General features: G+C 39.9%; 1 pseudogene; it reads left to right on the top strand.

Moving 5' to 3' along the window:
- The first annotated feature begins 1726 nt into the window (after window positions 1-1726).
- LOC104376386 (uncharacterized) overlaps window positions 1727-17826 on the top strand; it is a 54131-nt pseudogene continuing 38031 nt past the window's right edge.

Raw genomic sequence — 17826 nt, 5'->3', positions numbered from 1 at the left:
TTTGAGAGCTATAAATTTCCTGGTGTTTTCACGTGTTGTCTGTGGAAACAGAAAATGAGCTGTGAAGAGGAAAGCTCGTTAGGTCAGTGGCACAGAGATGGCAGTTTATTCACTCGTAGGGAAATGTCCTGGCTGTTGAGGGAAGCGTATTGCTATAGCCAAGTTATTTCTCTCCTGTGCAGTGAGACCTTAGTTAGCTGCATTAAGTGTGAGAATGTTTAGTTATATCAATACATACGTAAAATACTATAATCTTAACCTGTTGTCTTGGAGCATTTCACTGAGCTGGGCCTGAAAAGATTTGTGTGCGCACACTACTCCGTGATGGAGTACTTCTTACTAGGGGAATAGTGATTTTGAAAATATTACATACAGTCTATAATTTAGTTCAGCATTGTTTTAAAACAGTAGAGGATTTGGAAGCAACCTCAGCAGATAAATCCTAGTGTTGCTAATTAATCACTAAAACTGCAATCCTGGCCCCAGTGATTTCAACAGGAGCAAGTTCAAGCACCAATATATCCCCTGAAGACACTCAAGTTTAAACAGAGCATAGCTTAAAAGCACAATACGAAACTTCTCTCTCTCTCCAAGCATCCTGTGGAGAAAAACAATCTTTCAAGTTTAAAAAAATGTACTGTAGTAATAAGTAATAACATTCCTTAAAAGCTTATATGATTTCCTTGGCTAACAAAGTGCAAACTTTCTTTTACAGCCTGACTTTAATGGCGTTTTCTTGACATATGCCGCAGACCAATCTCACATTCTTTGGAAAAATAAATTGAAGAGAGTGTGTAATTTTCACCTATTCAGTAATACAATAAATACAATGAATTTAAATTCCTGAGCTCCAAAATAAAATAGAACAAGCAGTCAATGTCTATAAATGAATCTCTACTGTGTACCTTTGCTACTGAGTATCCTCTTCAGAAAAATACAGAAATTAATAATGCCTGAGGAGACACTAATTCCAGAGCTGCTGGTTACAGTTCTAATACTCTGAGGATTTTTTTGAAATTAAATAATTAGAGTTGAAGTAGTATAAACCCTATAGTAATTGAGGCGGGCAGATCCTGGCAAGTGTCAAGAAAATGTGTTTAGGTCATAACAAAGTAAGCAAAATAATGCCTAAGAAAAGCAGGGTACGACTCCAGTGATAAGGATAAAAAAAAAAATCCATTTACTCTTTCTTAAAGATGAGTACATATATGGAAAATTGTTTCTGTTACTGTAACAGTCAGGTTTAATATTGTGGTTCTTGCCATGTGAGCATGCAGCTCAGTCCAGGATCTCCAAGACATACAAGTGGTTTGAATACAGTGAAAACAATAAAGTTTTCGTGTGGGCTGTCCGTCCAGGGTAACTTTGGCAAGGAAAATGCCTTTCTGCTCAAATGACGTGGGATAATTGAGGAACAGAGTAACAAAACTGCGTTTCAAGGAGTGTCTTTCAGCATAAGTGGAGCCAGCGTAGAGAAGGCAGCAGGGAGACTTTACGAAGTAAAAGCATTAGGAGTTATCATCCTCTGATTTATGACATAAAATCATTGTAAGACTGAATGTCAGGAAAGGTGGCCGATAGGGTGCCTAAGATGACATTCTTGCAAAATTTCCAGGTTTTTTTGTTGATGCTTTTAGGGTTTTTTTTAACAGAAGACTTAGAGCTTTTTCTTTTCTTCCAGTGATCTTTCTTTGATTGTTGCGTGATACTGGACATCAACATCAAAATGGGCAATGAGAACAGTAGTGCAGAAAATGAGGTAAGTGTGACAGGATGGTTGCGTTTCCCTTCCCTACTAGCCTAGAGCAAACCTTACAGAAATTGGTTTCACGGGCTGCTTACCCCACGTTTGTCTTCTGCCCCCAGTTACACTCCTATACAAGTGTCATTAATGGAAATTGAAGGCAGCTGTTACTTTGGTTGTTTTTTTGTTTGGCAATGACGCTGCTACATAGCATCAGGGCACTGTGTAGGTGGTTGCTCCCTGGGGGAAGGGATCCACAGGGGATCCCCACAGGGTGAGCAGGACTGGCCCATCCTGCCTCCCCAGTCTGGGAGCAAGGCAGCCATGGGCAGCCCCAGGCATCAGGCACGTCCCTGAGCAGAGGGATGGGCCAAGATGGGTCAAGGATGTGAGTCTATGGGTCAGCCCAGCTCAATGAGGCAGATGGCTGGGTAGGGCAGGACTGTGGTGGAGCAGGAGGCCAACATCCTATGGCATTGCTGGGGATGATGTCCCTGGGGGAATTGAAACGAGGTCCTGGGCCATGAGCAAGGTAGGGAGAGACCATGGGAGCCAGGCAACACCCTATGGTGCCCTCAGAGTGCTGTGCTGATCCAGAAATTTACTCCCATTTTAAAAGAGTGCTTTGTTAATGGGTGTTGGTGCTTGGTGATTTATTTTGAATTCTTGAAATGAAGGGAACCCATATGCTGCGGCTAGTTGTGCACAATTACATTACAAGTTACTATATTGATATGAGTTTGGAAAAAAGTTGTAGTTCGTTAATTTCAATGGTTAAAACATCAGGACATGTTTCATCCTCTCATCTTCCATATGTTATAGTGGGTGATAAAATGCATTAGGATTCATTTTGCTTCCACTTCAGATCTCAGCAGATCTGCTGTTATGTTGTGCATTGCAAAGTGGATCCTCTCAAGGGAATCAGTATTCCAAGTTAGTCAGATTTTTTCATAAAGGATTTTTAGAAGAAAAATCTTCTATAATTCATGGTTGTTCTGGCCAAGTTGTGTCGTTATCCCAAGATTTGGTCTCAGCTTTTTTCAGGGTTTAGGAAGAGGGGGGAGTGTTAATTTCTATAACTAAGTAATCAGAATTTCTTCTCCGTTGTGTACAACTTTCACTTATGACGTATTTGAAAGCCAAATATTATTTCTTCAGAAGTCCTTCTGAGGCAGAGAAGACTGTACTAAAGTTATGAATTTAGTAGACATGTAATAAAAGCTTTTCTTTTCTAATAAGGAAAGTAGCTTCTGAGCTCCTTTCAGACTGTACAAAACAAACAACACCTCCCCCCCCCCCCAAAAAAAAAAAAAAAGGCAAAACCAAATAAATGCTAGAAATCTGAATCACTTAAAACTCACTATTAACAGAGAAATAACAAGAAACAGTAATAAATCTTAAAAGCCACTTAAGCTGCTGAACAGCTGTTGAAACAGTATGCTTAACAAATACTGAACATGCAGACAGCCACTGAAACTTTTAAATATGTTTGGTTTTAGGCAGAAGATCCCAATGCAAATAAAGTCATCCTTATTACCACCAAGCCAAGGAACACAGCAGGTAGTGGCTGATGAAACTGGTTGCATGTGTTTGCATTTCAAAACGTTAGCATCAGGCTTGGCTCTTCTTTTTCTTATGCATCTGCTTCTGGCTTTTGTGTTTTGATACTGACTGCAAATTGTAGGGCAGTTTACACTTAAGTTTCAGCACGTTGTAAACAAAAAATCTGATTTCTTTTTACTTTCTTCCTTGGTAGCAATCTACGCATTAGAGGAACGGTCTGTATTTGACCCCTTTGCATGCTGCCTTTCCTTCCAACTCTAACACAATTAAAATAGCTCAGTGGGTGTTGTTCTCATACGCAGTACCAACTGACGTGAGTGGGTTGTTTTTGTTTATTGGAGAACACCATTGCCCAGCTCCAGCTCTCAGCTGAGTCACTTGGAAGCCGTACACATGGTTTGCACTAAAGAATTCGAGAGCCTGTGCTAAGTGTGCAACTCATTTAATAGGAGGAAGAATCTGTGGAATAAATGTGCTACTATGAAGAATATAGTAGGCATTTAGAGAGAAAGTAAATATCTGATCTGTCTTTTAAAGACCGCCTCTGAGGAAAACAGAATCTAGATGTAGTGGAAATGAGCAAAGATAATGCTTGGATAAAAACAAGGCTGAGGGCCAGCAGTATGTTTAAATTTATTATATGTATAATATATATATATATAAAATATTTATTTATAAGTGATTTTATGTATATGAACCATGTTCTGTTTTGCCATAGTAGTCCACAAAGTCCAGCCAAGCTGCTGAGAGATTTCAGGTTTGTGCCCTGCACCATTAGAATGGCAAAACTGGCTTCCAAACGAGGGTCTCTGTCAGTGGCACAGCTTATTGGGCTTATGCTGAGTTAAATGTAGCTATTTTAAGATATAGTTTCCTGAAAAGCAAAACTCCACATGAGAGAAATGTGTTTAAATTGAAAAAGAAACAATCTAGAAGAACAGATATTTTGACCTAGTTGAACCCTTGAGATCCAGCCTTTAGCAGGGAAAAATACAGGAGAATAAAGGAGATATTCTTTAATGGGAAGCTATGAAAAGTACTAGAGATTATGGAACTGTAAAAGGTCTCATCCATTGTGCTGCGCATTAGACACATCTTTCTTCATCCATCCAGTGCACTGGGTAGGACAGAGGAATGGCAAGTCTGTCCTCAGGCTTTTCCTTGGCTTTTCTGGCCAAACATTCAAAATCATCTACATGGCCATAATAACAGAAAAGGCTCATAGTTTCATAGAGACTGATGTACCTCTGCCCTTCCTCAGCCCTAGACCTCGTGATAGGCTGGCTCAGACGCCAGCTAGTAAAGCCACGCTTACAAACGAACGAAGCTGACCAGGACCAACAAATCTGCTATCTAAAAAGTTTGGCACTGTGAGGCACATGGTCTGTGTTGGAGGAGCTGGACAGCTCTGCAGCCAGAATTTTCCATACGGCTCGAGGGGTTGGTGCGGTTCGCTCAGGGACCGGCTCCCGAAGTGACTGTACGTTACAGGGTTATTGTTGATTTCATGACTGTTTTTTATCATACTCTGCCATCTACTAGAATTATGCTCTTACCAGGACGTCTTTGCTTTCATTTAAAGGGGTGGGTGGAGGATGTGAAAACAGGAGGAGCTCTCTATCACTGGAAACATGAGCAGGAAATTTTCTAAAGCTTGAATAGACTGGATTTTCTAATATGTAGGTCATTTTAACTCTGGTTTTTAATTTCTTGCCACTCAGAGTTCTGAAGAGAACTGTCATCTTTCACAGCACTTTCTTGTCATTACAGAAAAGTCAAAGTTACCAGGTAATTGTAAATCTCTTTGAAGGTGAAAACTGCTGCTGAATTGAAATTCTAGGAGGCCATATTTGCCTCGCAGTTGAAGAGGGAATTTCAAAGTCAGTTACCACAAAGTTATTTCTATATTTTTGCTTTACCTTCTTCTTTGTTTACTGAATAAGTAAATAGCCAAACAAAGCTGGTTGTTCCACATCTTTGTTGTTGTCCGTTTCTCTTTAAACATCAATTTAACATGTGGTTATCTTTTTGTTTTGTTGGTTTTTACTGTGAAACATGGAAGATAGGCAACACATGCATTCTTGCCAAGGGGCTGTAAACATCTGAAGAGTCTGTGTGTTTGGCTGAAAGCGTCACCCTGTGTTCCTGCCAGGGTTTCTCCATCTAATTGTTACGAGCGAATCTGACTGCTGCACATTCTGCAGTTAATATTCTGCATTATTACTTCTCCCATATTTCAACTTCCTTACGCCTATGCGAAGTGATGGATCTGGTTGATTGGCATAGTTCTTTCAGATCCCAGTATTAGGGGGATCGGCAGAGAATGCACTGGGCACGTTAGCAGCCCTCCCAGCCTTCAGTCTCCTTCCCACAGATGATAACTGGGCAAATTCCTCTGAGCTCTGGTGCTCATACTGTGTGTTTACATACTTTTTGAATAGTGCAATAACATCTGTATACATTCCGTTGTTTATATTCAATTGGGAACAAAAATACAGTCCCAATTTTCTGCATAATAATTTTGCCTGTATCATTTTAATGAGGTACGCTGTTACCCCTACACAGGCTTTTCTTTGAGTTTGTTGTGGCCACATGATTCACCACTTTCATTCTCATAATTATTATTTTCAAATCATTTTTCCTTCCGTTTCATCCATTGCACATCAGGAGTGCCCAGACCTGTTCCACATCCTTTCAGTCAACGTTTGCCCACAACAGGGTGTCATTGGCTGTTGGCTACAGGCCAACGTGCCCATTACTGATGCTTATGTAGTTCTAGCATACCTCTAGTCACCATATTCTTAACACTTACATCCAATGATAATACTACTGGTCCAATATTCTGTGGTGAGTAATGCTAAGTATTTGTCTGAGTTTACACAGAAAGAACATTGTCTGTTTTCAGAGAATTATAGGACCATTTGTGCAAATGCAGCAAATTCTGGGACACTTCTTGCAATGAATAATTATTATACTTGTTCTCATCTTCCCTGTGAATGAAGGAGGGAGGATGAAAGAAGGATAAGCTTCAAAGTTGTGATGGGGTTCTTAATTTGAAAGCGTAGTGATAAGGAAGTTGGAAGACTATTCCTTCTCTTCTGAATTAATGGTTAAGCGTTCTTTGCGTCTGTAAAGCCACCACTGTTTCTGATGGGAAATGTACATTTATGGGTACAGATGAAAAGGAAAAATATTTATATTTATAAAGAACTTCTGTAGTATTTACTACATTGCTCCATTTAGAAATAGTGTGAAAATGTTGGATCTGCATTTTCCACAGCTGTGTAGTCAGAACTTAATAGGCAAGCAAACACTAGCACAACACTCCCATTAGCTGGGAGCACAATAGAGTTAGAACTCAGCTCGGATATGATTTTCCCAATAGTATTTCATATGAATCTAACAGCATCTTCTCAAATGTTTTATTGTTAGGCTGATAAGAGCCACTCATCAGAAAGCTGCTTTAGCTAAAATTATATTGACTGCAAATTGCAAGTTCTGGATGAAGATTTGTTTCACAAGATCCTCTCTCTCTCCTGCTCTATCTCATACACCTGCCATCCTTAAGAAAACAACGTAGGTACTCATCAGGTCTTCATCCAACTGTCAGGAAAGGGACAAAAGAAGATAAGAAGCTGCAGCAAGACCAATGGAGTTACAAGGATAATTATGAATTTTCCTTTGCCTGCTGAACATAGATCACATAAACAGATGGAAAGATTAGGATAACAAGAACCATGAAGTCAGTTATACAGCTTATGCTTCATTGAGCCCAGCGAAGACTCGTGCTACGGACATTCAAACAGACTAAAGCTTAAACATAGCAGCAAGTTGTGGAGAAGACACTTATGTTGACATTACAAGGATCTGAAGATAAATAGTTTAGTGCCCCAGTGGGGTTGGAAGGGTCATAAACATGAGCAATGAAGCCTGAGGGTTTGAATTGCTCTTGCTGTACTGAGAGGAAGTTGTGTACTCTGTGAATAATGTTAAACCAAGGTTAAGATCGTGCCTGTATATAAATACACACACACAGAGAGTTTATTTTTACGTTTGCAGCCAGAGTCATTTCAGTAGGTATTTCTGAGGAGGGAAAGCAACCCTTTTTTCTCTAAGACAGGTTGTAGGTACTTAACAACAGAATGTTGTAACCAGAATGTTTCAAATACCGTTGTTACCACATCACGCTTAGCTTTGCTTCTTGTGTTTGTAAGAGGCAGATTAAATGAGCCTTCCACCAAATGCCAATTTTTGCATTCCTGTCCCTTTGAGGATTTTAATTAGAAAAGGCGTGAACTTAAAATTCTACTCCTGTGAGAGGCAAATAAACCAAGCCATAAGCAACAGCAAATTACACCATTACTAAGTAAAGAAAAAAATCTACTGTAATTGCAAAATTGTATACGGAATTTCCCTTAAGGAAAGAGTCTGCTTTTCACCTCTGATCATGTCATAATTACATCCAACTAATTAAGTAGTCATGATGTTTGGGGAAAAAAAAAAGAAGCGGTCGTGATGGCCATCTCCCTCTTTAAAGTGCTGTGCTCCAGCCACTCTCAAGAAGGGGCAGGCACTGAATAATGCAGATTGATGCACAAATTGTCAATTAAAATCCGAATTTAGCTCCCTTGTGATGTGATAAAAACAAGTTTTAGTGTAATTCTTCAGATCTTAAGTGTCACATGGATTTCAAGCTTGGCCCAATATGTCAGGTACCAATTTGTTACTGTTCCATGTCAGTAGTTTTGCTGACCAGTGTTTGCTTATTTGAGTGAAAAGTTCTGGTTGTTAAAGCAATAGCCAATCACTCTCTAATTTTTATCTATTTTGGTACCATTTCTCCAAACAAGGAAGAAACAATGGTCTCCAAGGATATAAAGATTGAAGAATCTAATTTCCTACTCAGTTACTGTACCTGCAGAACAGCAAAAAAAAAAAAAAAAAAAGGTCAGAAGAGCAGAAACCTCTCTTAAAAAATAGCAACAGCCATTTAAAAATGTGCTTTCCCAACCATGTGACCTGTGCAATTCTTTTTTTTAGAAAAATGTAACCTTGAAAACTTTTCTTCTATCCACTTTTCTGAGATAGACTGGGTTATTCATGTTTTGTTGGTACTGGTTTCTAGTAGGTGTCAGGGTATTGGGCAGACTCGCTCGTGAACCGTGACGGTAACGTGATTGCTTTGAGGATGGCAGCAAGCCGTTTGCTGGCGTCTCAGTTCCGCTTTCAAGGAACGGATTTAATACCGAAGCACCATAAAAATAGCGAGCAACAGCCTGTTGATTAAGGCTAATGAACAACTTTTCCCTCCCTTTCTCTGCGGCCGCTCCTGTGGCAAAGGAGCGATTGCTGCAAAGCATCGCAGCAAAACCTTCCCGAAGAAAACCTTCCCAAAGATCGCACGTTTGGCAGAGGAGGTGCGTGGCCCACCAGCCCCGACGGACACTGTCTGTCTGTCCTCCCGAGGCGGTCACGTTGGCGGTTGATGCTGAAACTGGAGCCTGGGCGCCGCGGGACCGACCTTTGCTCCGTGTCCCGGCGTTCACCTGCGCTGCCGCTGCCGTCCCCGCGGAGCAGGTGGTGGCTGGGAGCGAACAAGCAACGCTTCTGGCAGGCAGACTTTAAAAACCCTATTAAAAAAAAAAAAATAACCCAACTTGTAAGGGAGGAGATGGAGAAAAATAGAAGGTAAGTTCTGGTTTATTGATTGAGGCTCGTAAAGGCTTGTTCCAGCTTCCCCTCAATCACCAGAGGGAGTTAGTGGGAATGGAAACTTAATGTAACTCTTCAAAGATTACTCTCAGCTCGTCAGAGCTATGGCATGTTCCAGCAACTGCTGTAAAAGGATGTGACTTTAACGGAGGAATGTTGCAGAGGGCAGATGTGAAAGGAAACGACTTTTATTGAGAGAAAGGAGAAAGGGGCATCAAAGGAAGTTCACTTCTTCGGAGGGGCTTGAGTGTGAACGCTGGGTTTTAAAACCAGACCTGTTCTGTGCACTGGGAGCGGGAAACACGGAGCTTCTGGAAGCGCTGCGGCAGGAGGCTGCGCCGTGCCTGATGCTGTTGCTATGGCTTTGAACTGGGAGGAGAGGGTCAGTGTTTTGGGAGCTGGGCTGTGAACCGGCTCCCATGTAGCCTTCAAGGAATTTCTTTCTGGTATGATGACTTTAGCCAGAGTACAGCAGTGCACATAATCCTTTTGGCTACAGCGTTAATGGGAGTGCTCTTTTTTTTTTTTTTTTTTTTTTTTTTGTAACTTTTAAACTCCTGTTCAAAGTTGTCAGGAAAATAAGTGATTCTGTGGATTTACTTTGCTTTCTTGCAGAGTCCAATGCTTGTGGAAAGGTTTAATGTAAATTACATTTCATATTTCAGAAGAATCAGTCTTACTCATTTAAATAGTGTGCTGGCTTAAAGGAAAAAGTATAGGCTGTTTAGTTTCCTTGTTGTTTGTATACTCTCAGTGACCAAACTTGATTTATTTGTTGTTGGGGTTTTTTACTTAGCCTAGACCTTCAACAAAAAACTGCTGAGAAGCTCTGTATTCTGATTTTTGATATAATTATTTCTTTAAGTCTTTCAATTAAGTAACTTTTTATAATCGCAGAATCCTTTTCAAAAAAGAGTATGCTACATTTGAAACGAATATAGAGTAAATTCAGCTGCAAGCTTCTGTAGTAAATCACTTCAGAGGCTGTATGTGTTGAAACCTCAGAAGTAATTTATTTAACAGCAGCTTTCTGATGATACTTTTGAACAAAATACAGCCTTCTAATTGTTTTCACAGATGTTAATTAAAAATAAAAAAGCATGCTCTGGAAAGCCAGTTCAGCACTTGATTTGCATAACTAGCTTAAATTTGAAAAACTTGATAGAGAAATTGAATTATGTTTTTCTGCTGGCTGGCATAGATTCAGAGAGCTGGCATAGATTCATAGAGCATGTTCTTTTGTGATGATTAAATAATACATTAAATGTAGAATATGAATATATAAAGCTTTCCTATATCTTGGAATATTAGTAGTTCCTTTTACATTTATATATCCACATGAAGATTTATTTTAGATTATTGTTAAAATCCTCCTTTGAACTTCTTTTGAAAATACACTTTCCTGGCCATGAGTGCTCTTGCCTGACTAGGTAAGAGGGCAACTTACTTTTTGATCATTCGAACATCTGATAGCCTGAAAAGAAAGAAAGAAAGAAAGGGTACCACCAATTCAAACTCCTCTCTGCTCCAACGAGAGCTATAGTTGGCAAGATGGTTTTAATATATCTTGAATTTGGTCATGTTTGGAACTGGAAGAACAAGAGGCAAGAGTTTTCCTGTGGCCAATGACAGTTGCTTAGGGATAGCTGGGAGATGAACTATAACTTCTTAAACGTTAGATCCTTGAAAGCACAAAACTATTTAAAAACAAAAAAAGTCAAAACTAACCAACCAACCAAAAGAAAACCTACCAGCTCCTCCCAAACAACCTATGGAAAATGTTAAAAATAGTCTTCAAAATAGTGCACATAACTAACCTGTTTTGTTGTGATCATTCTCCTTGCCTTCTCAGTCTACCCCTCCCAGTGTGGGATTTTTTTTTTCGATAGGAAGACTTGGTGTAACAGCTGATAAAATCACTGGGACATGGGCCCTTCTCTGTGTCCGCTACGGAAACATCCTAATTTTGATGAGATGGGTTGTTCAGGTAGAGCAGGCACATAAATGGCTATGTTATTTAGTTAACCTGGGAATTATGGAGATGAATAGTAAAATTAAAATCCAGCCAACTTCTACCAAAATGGTTCTGGCCGCAGAGCGTTCTGTGAAGTGTCAGACTCGGGGAGTCAAGGACAAATTATCCTGACTCCATGTTATGGTTACAGTTTCAAACTGTCCTGGAATAATTATACTTCTGGCTTGTAATTACCTACCAGATGTAAGGACAGTGTTAGGTCTCTGAGTATTTGTTGGTGCTATTTGAGCTTTGGTATCAATCTGTTACTGGATTTATTATACGACAGGCTGATGAGTAATGTTTCTTTCTTGTGCTGTAACTGAGTCCATGTTGCTGATTAACTATAGGTTGTTGTAGGATTCATGGCTCTGGCAGGCAATCCAAAGGATCCTGGTTGTCTTGCATAGAGTTTTACTTTAGAGATTTGTGTGCAGGAGGCATCCCTATTATGCTGTGGCTCCAAAAGTGGGATGACTGCAGGTCAGTAGAACAGAGGATTGTATCCTAAGGAGCCCTTTGGGTTAAGTGGCTGATCTTGTGAAAGAGAGATTAATTAGAAGCAATGTGTGAGTACTAAGAGTGCAGTAGGTTAATGACTTAATTCTTTGCTGTGTTCCTTTCTGCCACAGAAGATGACAGAGGCTTTAGAACAAGGAGACAAACATGCAGCTCTTCATCTTCTGCAGAGCACTGTGAGGTATTCCTCCTGCCTAGCGCCCGAATCAGCTGAAGAAAATTTGAGATGGTGGTAGTAGAAAGGAGGAAAATAGAGTTAGTTCTCACTGCTCTTGCCAACTGCTGGAGGCATCTAGACAAATTTGTAAATTGGCCTAATTTCTTGGAGTTGTTCGTGTGATTCTCCCTACCCTCCCTGCCCTGCTGGGAAAGGAAAGGAGGTCATTTGTCTGCAGGTGGCCTGAAAATTATTCTTCATTTGGCTGCTACTGCGAGGCATTCCTTTGTGGCCCACCTCTCAGACTGGCCCGACTGCAGCTCTCACAATAAGACATGGTACGTGACCAAGTACGAGCATGGCAACACGGTTGCCTCGTGTGGCTGCGTGTGAGTTCACCAACCCACTGCCTTGTTCTTGTCCGGCTTACCTGATGGGTCCATGGTGCTCTGAAGACTGACTTTTGGTGGGGTTGGGTTCATCTAGTTGAAGGAGTTCCTCTTCTGCCGAGATGTAAATACTCCCAGCTTGGCTTGCTGCGTTTTCTAAATGCTAACTGGCAAGTGGGGTAGGCTCTGGGTGTGGGGACAGTGGTGGTCTGTGAGTGGTGACTGGGCCATGGACATGCTCCAGCGTGATCACGTGTGGCCCCAGAAGTCACTGTTTTGGTTGGTTGGGAATTTTTTCCTGATAAATAATTTAATAACACATTTTTGCATAGTTCTTTCTCTCTGCGCCCAGGTATGCATGCTGAAATAAATTCTCCATGCAAACTTGCTCAGTGCAACAAAAGCCAGGCTGCCCAAACATAGCACCGAAAGCAAAAGAGAGCCCTGTAAGCTAACTAAGCTCGATTTTTTTTTTTTTTTTTTCTGGTTGGAGGAAACAAATGTCCTTGTATAATCTAGATGTTCTAGTATTTTTTTGCCATATACTGTGGTTTTGGAGCCAACGTATATACTTAGATAAATATTCCAAATGCCAGATGTCAGCACATGCTGGGTAAGTGCTTAATAATCATGAAACCAAGAGCCCTTGGTCTATCCCAGTGGAAAGCAGTGTGATAACGGAGACTTCTGCAAACAAAGCTGTGGCAAAGGGGTTCCCTCCGGGGAAAGGCAGAGGATATGAGAGTTAATCAAATTTGCCTTAAGTCTAAAGGAAGTCTTTTTATATTTCTGCCCTGACCATTTTCAGTTGCTCATTACATGGGCTTTTCGTGTCCACTGGGTGTCTCTCATTCCTGGCTCTGATCGCAAGAAGCCCTGGGTTGTGTGAGAACACACCATGTCCACACAGAGAAGCGTAATTTTGTAAACAACAGCTTTCTGCAATTTATTGACTACATCTGGAGCAAAATAAACCTAAAAATTGAGAGTAAAGAACCCGAGAGGTTAGCTGGAATTGTGTACTGTGCTTCTCGTCTATGACATTATTCTGAAGTGGTTCTGCTGTCATCAGTACATAGCTTTTGTGTCTTTACATAAGTGTGACTTAAAAAGCCTCTTACATTAGGCTTTTTGCAGTTACAGTTAAGAATTAAAATAACAGTGACTGTACGTTGAGGGTGATCTGATTACGCAGTTTTCCTTCTCTTTCACTGTTGCTTGATGTGCCAGAGGATTTGAAATAGAGCTTCTTCATTCAGACATCATTTTTGCTTACATTTATTGTTTCTCTCCAGTTCTTTTGTTATACTTGAAGAACATCCTCAAGCTAACTGTTCAAAGCAGCTCTTACCAGCTCTTCTTTACCTTCTAAAGATACTTCTGCCAGAAAAATAAAAATGCAGCAGGAAGGTGCCACTACCTGTTGTAAGCAGTCCCATGGGGGTGTTGTAGAATCCCAGAGGTTGAAGACACACCATGCGTTGCAAGTCCTGGCACTTGCCACAGGACTCTCTTCCTCCCTGGAGCAAAACCAACAGTTGCAATGGAAACCAAACAAACCAAAAAAAAACCCCAAACTACTCATGTAACAGCATGTCTCCTCATGTAACAGCATGTCTCCATGGATGAAGATCCTGGGTAAATATTTACCTCTGAGAAGAGGTGATGCAGCATTACCATATTTGTGTAATAGCATTTCTATAACTATTGCTACAGAAAACTGCAGCTTTTCCTGTAGCTATTCTTATAGAAAGGCAGCGTGGTGAAAATCAGGCACTCCATTTCAATTCAGAGGCATTCTGAGCTTTGTTGAAGTGGGAGGGAAAAAATCTGAACTTGGATTCACTTCTGGTATTAACTGGCATTGGCTTTATCTCTAACTTGACTCCGAAGATACTGCTAATATTGTGTCAAAGTTTATAGCTTGTTTCCATCCTTTCTCATTTTAAACTTGCTTAACAGGGAAGCGTTTACCCAGACTTGGAAAAAGAGAAGATGATACCCTCCTTGGGTCAGTAAAGGCCCTGGCTGCTTTAGAACAATTGTTGCATTCTTCCCTCTCTTCTTTTCCTAGTATTTATTTTTGGTTCAACCACTTCCTTCTGTTTTTCTGTCATTAAGAAAAAAAAATGGCTTGGCTTTGGGACCTGCAAGTTCCATCAAAGTAGTGAAATCTACTGCAGAAGTTGTCCATCAGTGAGCAGAACAAAACTCCCTAAGCTTATGCATTCTCCAAACTCGCAGTAGCTATTTAAATTTTTCTTTTTCATCCTAGAACGCTCCAGAATTAGGCCAACCTCCTGGTAATTGGCACGGTTTAAAAAGGAGCCCTCAGGAAAACAGCATAGAAAGTTCTGGACATCAGGACATCTCAAATCTTCCTGCTGCTGGTGCAACTGGCTGAGAGCATATCCCCATCAATTCCAGGACCCACAAGGTAAGAAATGAAGTTTCTTCTGTGAACAGGATTGAAGCCCTGCTGCTGTTGATAGCTGGGGGCTGTTCGTTAAGTTTCTGGTTTTGTGTAACTGATTTTCAAAATCTATCATCCTGATGGATGGTGATGATGATGCAGTCTTCAAACAACCTGACCAAACAAGACGACTTACTGTTTGGTAACTTTTACTTACTAAACTGACTTTTCGTGCCTTACTGAGTAACTATAAACAAGACTCCAGCTGCTGTTGTAACTCTTGACCTAAACTTCCTATGCTTTTTGCCCGTACTAATAAACTCTTGTCTGAGGCAGAGAAACATTGAAGAGTCTTTTGTAGTCACGTATGATTGTGAAATAAGATGTAGTTGTAAACAACTGCAAAATGCCGTGCTCAGCTCTGTATAAAAATCCTATAAAAAGTACCAACCCAGATAATATTTATTAGCGTTGCACTCTTCTAAATATCTTAAAAATCATCTGATGAAATAAATAGGACTACTTTCAGAGTTAAGGTATTCTTCAGTTTTATTTAGGATGGCAGAAGGTAACGTAATCTGGATTTTATTAAATATCACAAAGGGAGTATTTCATCTGAAGCATTAATATTTTTTACTTGAATACTTGAATTTTCCCATGTTACTAGTGTTTTCATCTGCTGGAATGAAGAACTTATCTAATACCAGCATGATTTTGACATAGAACTGAATACTTCCCAGATCATCAGTGTTACCTGAGATAGAATAATAAATACAATTTAGGAGTAGCAGTAACTTGCTGTTTATTTGTAGGCTATGGGTACCTTTTTAAGTATTTTCATGGATTTTCTTTTAGAGTAAAGAATTCACTGCAGAAAGATTTGCTACATCCTTTTCAAGTGGAGTATGTGTGATTTGGGCCTTTTTCTGTTTCCAGCAACCCTGGCTACCATTTCTGATTCCCGCTGTCTTTGAAAGATGTAAACTTGAAAAATTAAAAACAAAACAAACAGTAGTCACATAAAATATTTCAAATGCTGTTAAGTTAATGCTATCCCAGGCAATAAACTCTTCTCCTCCCTTTTTTTTAATACAAAATCACTAAGATTAAGCATTTCTTTACCGAGAGGATGGTCCAAACACTGGAACAGGCTTCCTAGAGAGGTGGTCAATGCCCCAAGCCTGTCAGTGATTAAGAGACATTTGGACAATGCCCGTTATAACATGCTGTAACTTTTGGTCAGCCCTGAAGTGGTCAGGCAGTTGGACTAGACTGGTAGGTCCCTTCAATATTCCATTCTAATTCAATTCAATTTGATTCTGTTCTATTCTATTCTATTCTATTCTAAAATTCTTAATACCATGCAACAATTTGTGGCAGTTTAGGTCCAAATGCAGGTATTAAGTAAGATCATAATCAACCACATCAGGGAAATTTCAGGGAAACTTAGAGACATGACATAATCTGAAAAGACCTACCAAGAAAAACCAGCTTACTGTCTGGAAGGGACAGTTTGCCCATGCTATGGAGCTCTTACAGTTCAGTAGGTTGTCGTACTTCAGTACACACAGAGGAAGATATTTACTATTAATTATATTTCTTCTGACTTCCACTACCATATCTTACTTATCTACTGCAAATAATAAAGTCTGAGCAAGACTAAAACTGCAAAGTCAACTTACAATGATAAAGGTATTTAGGCTTGAAGTTTAAAGTGGCGAAAGGTCGCACTTTTTTCCTAGAGATGCGTGACTATTTTTTTTCTAATGTGGCATCACTTTACTATCTAGCAGCAGGTCTATACATGAAACAGCTCTTCCTTGGATGAGTTCTTTCTGTCTTTGAGAGTGTCTCTCCATTGTCATGTCAAATGAGAAAAGCCATAGATGTCATTCACACTAGTTAGGAAAAACGGAGTTTGGAGTTGTAATGTAAACTTGGACAGGGTGAGAATTTTAGATGCATATTTTGTTTGTTTGTTATTTCAGTTAACAAATACTACACGTATCCTCTAGCTTCTAGTTTCTCTCGGCAGTATTGTACATAATCACTCTTTTGTATGTGAGTGTGATGATGATTAACCATACTGTCCTAGCTGAAGAAAATACAAATTTCTTGTAAGATTTTTAAACTATGATGCATTCTAATTTGTGACAGTAAAATAGTCATTTTCTGCTATTCTTATCAGCATGCAGGTTATATTATGGAAATAGGGAAAAAGTTAGAGAGGAAATGATGAGTATTACCAACTGCTGAATTTTGCAGTAGGCCTATCATGACTAACATTCCTGCAAATCAGACTGGTTTGTGAAACTGCAAAATGACAGGTATTAGACTGTGTACTTAAAACTGCAACAGCCATACGCCCTCTGACTGACAGCATTTGTACCAGTGTCCACCTAAATACAGTGTTTGTGCCAACTGCTAAGACCTGCCTTCTGTACTGCCTCTATCCTGGCGATGAAGCAACAGCAGAACTCACCTCAGAGGGCTAAAATTGTGTATTTCCTTCTTGTTTCTCAGAAAATATCTCTATAATTACTCTCTTGTCCACATTTTAAGGAGGATATATACACAATTTCTCCAATGGCTGCCTATAAAGACCTTTCTAACTAGCTACCAGGAAACTGGTAGGGACAATATCACTGTGAAACACTCAATATGGAAAATGTGCTTTCAACTCCCTGACCTAACCCTAACTCCCAGGTGAACCTTATCAAAGCAATTAATCTCTCTGAATTCCATTTGCTGCACCGGTAGAATGGGCCTAGAATATTCATGGTGTAGTACTGTTAAAGAGTAAGACATTCTTAGATGTCACCAGAAAGCAGCAAGAATTATGCAGAGACTTAAACTTTCTGACATTCTTGCTCCATTCATTTGTGGAAATGTAAGGAAATCAGGGACACAAAATCAGTAGGATTCCACGTAAGAACCCCGAGCAAATATCTTTCCATTGCTTCTGTGATGTTTGGTTTATTTTTAAAATTCAAAATGCACAAAATCGAGGAGGGGACTTTGGGGGAGAGCAGTTTGTTTTAACCCTGGTCAGCAATATCTTCCTCTGCTTCTGTCTCCAAGAAAAAATAGTAGGTGGCAAAATCGTATCAAGCAGTCAGGGATGAAGCTGTATTCATCCATGCAGCAGGATTTTGTCGCTTTTACCCAGTCATATGGTGAAAACCATTAGGCACAGCTAGGAAAGAAGATAAATGAAAATTTGAGGGGTTTTTTGGTTGTATGAAGAAGAAAGTGTCAGCTTCAAGTTTCTCTAGTCACTCAGAGATGGGAGACCATTTTGTACAGCCTATAGAC

This window comes from Tauraco erythrolophus, chromosome 9, assembly GCF_009769465.1.
Source record: "Tauraco erythrolophus isolate bTauEry1 chromosome 9, bTauEry1.pri, whole genome shotgun sequence".
NCBI classification, from domain to species: Eukaryota; Metazoa; Chordata; class Aves; order Musophagiformes; family Musophagidae; genus Tauraco; species Tauraco erythrolophus.
Note: the sequence above shows the minus strand (reverse complement) of the source record. Positions and strands in the feature narration are given on the sequence as shown.